Source organism: Eurytemora carolleeae, unplaced genomic scaffold, assembly GCF_000591075.1.
Source record: "Eurytemora carolleeae unplaced genomic scaffold, Eaff_2.0 scaffold107, whole genome shotgun sequence".
Classification (NCBI taxonomy): Eukaryota; Metazoa; Arthropoda; class Copepoda; order Calanoida; family Temoridae; genus Eurytemora; species Eurytemora carolleeae.
The window spans coordinates 441,800-447,466 of record NW_019396413.1 but is presented as its reverse complement, the minus strand read 5'-3'; the positions used below and the strand labels follow the sequence as shown (position 1 = coordinate 447,466).

The window sequence follows — 5,667 nt, the reverse complement described above, 5'->3', positions numbered from 1 at the left end:
GTTTTAATAGCTGACATGCCATCGTTTTGACAAGGTTTAATAGCTGATGTGTCATCTTATTGACAAGTCATCTTATTGACAAAGTTTGATCACTGACAGGTCATCTGGTTGACAAGTTTAATAGCTGAAAAGTTATCTTATTATCAAGGTTTGATAGCTTACATGTCATCTTATTTATTAGGTTTAATAAATTCCATGTCATCTTATTGAAAAGCTTAATAGATGACATGTCATCTACTTGACTAGGTTTAATAGCTGACATGTCATCTTATTGACTAGGTTTAATAGCTGACATATCATCTTATTGACTAGGTTTAATAGCTGGCATATCATCTTATTGACTAGGTTTAATAGCTGACATATCATCTTATTGACAAGGTTTAATAGCTGACATATTATCTTATTGACAAGGTTTAATAGCTGACATAGCTGATTAACATGAAAAGATAAACGTTTAATATTCATCTATCTATCTGTCTATCTATCTATCTATCTATCTATCTATCTATCTATCTATCTATCTATCTATCTATGGTAACAAATTAGGTCACAAAGTAATTAAGATATTAACCTTCATTAAAAATTGTCATTCTACACTGAGTGCACTTTCAACTAAAAGGTAATCTAATAATTTTCATTAACTATCTATCTATCTATCTATCTATCTATCTATCTATCTATCTATCTATCTATCTATCTATCTATCTATCTATCTATCTATCTATCTATCTATCTATCTATCTATCTATCTATCTATCTATCTATCTATCTATCTATCTATCTATCTATCTATCTATCTATCTATCTATCTATCTATCTATCTATCTATCTATCTATCTATCTATCTATCTATCTATCTATCTNAAACCTTTCTTCTCCCCCCCATACACCAATTTTGCATTACAAATTTTGATACTCCTAATCTCTATTTTTCTAATTTCTAATTATCAATCATTATTTATAAATGTATCAATTTCCTTGTTCATTGTTTAGCCGGAAGTGTGTAATAAATCAATCGTGAAACCGGAAGTAGATATAAATATGTATACTTGACCGGAAAAGCCATGAGAAAGACACTTCCTCACTTTCCTCTGACATATCTACTAATCTGCCTCCATACTTTTAAAGGGATTCTTTAACTTTTATAAACATACTTTATACAACATTTTTCAGAACAAGGAACACACAAATAAACATACTTTATACAACATTTTTCAGAACAAGGAACACACAAATAAACATACTTTATACAACATTTTTCAGAACAAGGAACACAAATAAACATACTTTATACAACATTTTTCAGAACAAGGAACACACAAATAAACATACTTTATACCACATTTTTCAGAACAAGGAACAATTTAAGTTGTGGCTTTTACCGAAACCAAATATTTAAAGTATATCCTGAGCTGAAAACTTTAGAATGGTTGATATTGAGATTAATGCTTCATCCTCTCTTTTTCTTAATATCGAGACTAATCTAATCTTGTACTTGTATCCTGAAAAGTGTGTAAAATTCAACCAATTAAAGTTGCAAATATGAAGCCGATAAATTTTAAATTTTGCGCGCCATTTAAGATAAATATACAGAAACGGGAAGGACTTTCTAATTTTTAAAAAACCGGTTTTTTATTTTTCCATACTATGCCCAAGAAAGAACGGTTTAAAAAGAAAATCAAAAGTGTGTCCATTGGATACTCAGATTAAGTAATCGGGATTAAGGATATCTCATTCTAAAGTTTTCAGCTCGGTATAGATAGTTTCACGTTTTGATCTATCATTTAAAATCCAAAAAAAAAAATTTATTTAAGAAAAATTCTAAAAATCTGCAATGAAAGTAAAGTCTCTCTGACAATAAATCCCGAACACATTAATCCCCGTGATATGATCTAGTAAATTTTTCGTTATCATATTTGTACATTTTCAAGCATAACTATTCTTTTTCAAGAGCTTTGGAAAAGAACACAAAGTTTAATGTTTTTAATATTTAACTTTAATTAAGTTTGTTCTTGGCCTAAATTTACCTGTTTCCTAATTCTTCTAAAGTCCAGAGTTGAGTGTGTACGTTTTTAACATTGAAGTACGTATGAAAATGTTTTATTGATTTTGAATAATAGATCAAAACTTATATTACATTTATTCTAATGCATGCAGTTTCTGGGTTCGGGACATACTTAAATCTTTTATGTCTCGACAAATATATTTCATATATTGATTGGATATTATTTTTTGGTAACCTCTAACACACTTGTGTAACGATTCCATTAGCGCCTGATCCAATCAGGGTTCAGTCATCATGTGTTTTGGTTAAAATATCCCTGTTAATCTTACTGGATAAACGGTATAGTAGTAATATATTTGAATATTCTATATTAGCTACAAATAAACTCAGCTAAACAAACAAATTTATCGTCAATAACTCCACCAGGAGAAACTGTTAAAATTATTGCAATATTCATCATTGGTGGAAATTGGCGGCTAATTCACGACAAACTATAGTAAAGTCCAATCTTATTGAAAAGAACAAAATGTTTTGAATTGTGTCGCATATATTTCACCTTCTCTTTAATTCTGTTAAGTTTGCAGTGAATTTCAGGGATTTCAGGGTTTATTACCCCGGCTTAGAAACAACATCATTTTAAGTATTTTTAAATATAATCTCAAAAGCTATTAAAATTAAGTTGTTGAAATAAAATGCCACACTTTAGCACAGGACTTTATTCAGTAAATTTTAACATCGATGTAGAAAAGTTAAAACCTGCAAAAATGACAATGAAGGAATTTTCTTATTATTTTATTCCTATAAAGTGGCATTTTCTTTAAAGCAATTCAAAATAGGAAAGAATTTTAAATCCAAAATAATTAACTGGTTTACATTAGCCGAAAAAAAGCCATAAAAGTAGAGGTTTCTGGACATGTAGTCCAGTGTGCATGATGGTTTACATAATTCTGAAATAAAAACTAATTCTGAAAACGTATCCACCCCCGAAGGAGGAGTTTTGAACATCGAATTTGCGCTCAAACTCAGGATTTACCGATCTTTAAAAAGCTTAATATGTCTCAAATGAATCCGAAAGAAGTTTTTCACAACACTGCATACTCAGTTCAACTACCTTACATAGCCGGTCACTCCCTTTAAAGCAATTTAAAATAGGAAAGAGTTTTAAATCAAAAATAATTAGCTTGTTTACATTAGCCAAAAAAGCCATAAAAGTAGAGGTTTCTGGACATGTAGTCCAGTGTGAATGATGGTTTACATAATTCTGAAATATTGTAGGCCTAGGGTAAACTCAAAATCAAATAATTTTAAAACTTATTTAACTTACTATGCAGTTCACTGTTCTGTTTAATAATGAGTGAATGAATGTTCACATGTCGGCAATGGATACAGCGAATATTTTAACATACGTACTTGACATTTTTGTTCTCCATCAAACTTTGATGTATTAAAGCTACTGCCAATCGTAAAATTTCCAGAGACCTTTCGTTTAAAGATCGATTTCACTATAAATTCATTTTTTCAGATTGAAAAGTGGTTAATTCTGACAAGATCCTCTACTGTTTCTGTAGCAGAAATCTGCTCTTATATGGGTTAATTCATAAAATATATCATAAGATATTTTAAATTGTGTTGAATTAATTTTGTGAAACTCTCAGATTCTAATAGCGTTGACCAAACATATTTCAAACTATGAATTCTGTTTCATCCAAAGGCAAACGTTTAAAATATAAATATACTATAAAGTTTTAGGCGAGTATTAAGTTATTTTTATCTCGACTCCGTTTCTGCAAATATGATCTAAGTAAGCAACCGTGCAGACATTTACCCCCTTTAAAGGGAGTGTTCGCGAAAATGAAAGGGCGTATAGGCTTAATGCGATAAAAAAGCGCTTTTGATCGCTACTAATCTTACTTCTATCTGTTGCGTCTATAAAGGAGAAAATTGTTAAAAACGACTAATACCGAAGAACGTAGTGTCCATACAAATTCAGAAAGAAGCAACATTCAACTCGGATCGTAAACAAATCAATTTAATTTCAAACAAATCATTCAGATATTACAAACAATAGTCATCGATTATTTTTCGACGCATTCGTATTTAGTTAATATTTCATAATATATTTCATACATAATAATTAATATTTCATTTTTCGCGAACACTCCCTTTAACCAATCCCAGTGAAGCCCCCCCCCCTCCTCCCCTACATATATTTATCTGACCACCCTGTATTTGTTGATTGACAGCTGGCATCACCACCTAGAAATATATAAATAGTCTCCCTGGCCTGTAACAATACAACAGAATAGTACCAGAGTGTCCCAAAAAATCGTATATAATTGCAAATAACAAAATATTTGTTTTTAACCCATTCTATATATGTAATATAAATTATTTTTTTAAACTGCCACAATGCGCCGTTTTTTTCTCAAATCAGGGTACACCCTCTACTAAATACTACAGATTCTTACTAAATATATTTATATAATGGAGATGAAAATATTTAGACTGAATGCATAACAAGAGCCAGGAGAGGGAAGGGGAGGATGGGGCGGAGAAGTGAAAATTCTTCTTTGCATGTCTTTAAAGTGTCCGGCTAACGCGATCGATCTGCACCCTCTGTTATAGCTGTCGGGCGTCGTGCTAGGCCCTCTAGTCTGTTATGGCAGCGGTGCTAGTCTGTAACAGCCGTGGTGCAAGGCCCTCTAGAATGTTTTAGCCGTGGTGCTAGTCTGTTACAGCTATGGTGCAAGGCCTTCTAGTTTGTTATAGCAGCGGTGCTAGTCTTTTACAGCCGTGGTGCAAGACCCTCTAGTCTGTTATATCCGCGATGCTAGTCTGTTACAACCGTGGTACAAGGCCTTCTAGTCTGTTATAGCAGCGGTGCTAGTCTGTTACAGCCGTGGTGCAAGGCCCTCTAGTCTGTTATAGCCGTGGAGCTAGGCCCTCTAGTCTGTTATAGCCGTGGTGCTAGGCCCTCTAGTTTTTTTATAGCCGTGGTGCTAGGCCCTCTAGTTTGTTATAGCCGTGATGCTAGGCCCTCTAGTCTGGTTTAGCCGCTGTGTTTGGCCCTCTAGCCCCCCTATATCACTTTCTGCTAAACCCAACCTTCGGTCAATATAATAGGGTAAGGGTGATGAAATCTGTTAAATATTTAAGTATGGCTACAGGCTAAGAATGCACCATACAAGTAATTCAACTACAAAAGATAAGACACTAATAACGACCTAAATCTAAAAGATCAATCTAAATATGAAAAGATCTGAAAATCGACTTTTATTTTTGACCTTGATAAAGTTTTTTAATGAACTATTAAATAATTTTGCAAATATAAAGAAACTAAATTTCCAGTTTTAGGGAAAGAAGACAAACTTACAANTGACAAACTAACAGGCTGACAAACTGACAGGCTGGCAAACTGACAGGCTGACAAACTTACAGACTGATAAACTGACAGACCGACAAACTGACAGACCGACAGACTGACAGACTGACAAACTGATGGTAAAGTCTAGCGTGAATGTAAAGTCAATGAAGCGTATATTTAAGATCTAAAGATCTAAAGATTAAAGTTTAAGGATGAAAATACACAAAATGTAAACTTGTAATACACTGAACCCAATCATAATTCCTCAATGAAAATCCGGGGCATTTTAAACAAATGC

At 32.6% G+C, this 5,667-nt stretch overlaps 1 long non-coding RNA gene across 1 annotated transcript; it reads right to left on the bottom strand.

Annotated features, from left to right (window-relative positions):
• Window positions 1–2,703: 2,703 nt before the first annotated feature.
• Window positions 2,704–2,954, bottom strand: LOC111702822 (uncharacterized). Its single transcript, XR_002765501.1, has 2 exons — window positions 2,879–2,954; window positions 2,704–2,761 (listed from the first exon to the last, which is right to left on the bottom strand). It is a non-coding gene; the product is annotated as an uncharacterized LOC111702822 (long non-coding RNA).
• Between the last annotated feature and the right edge of the window lie 2,713 nt (window positions 2,955–5,667).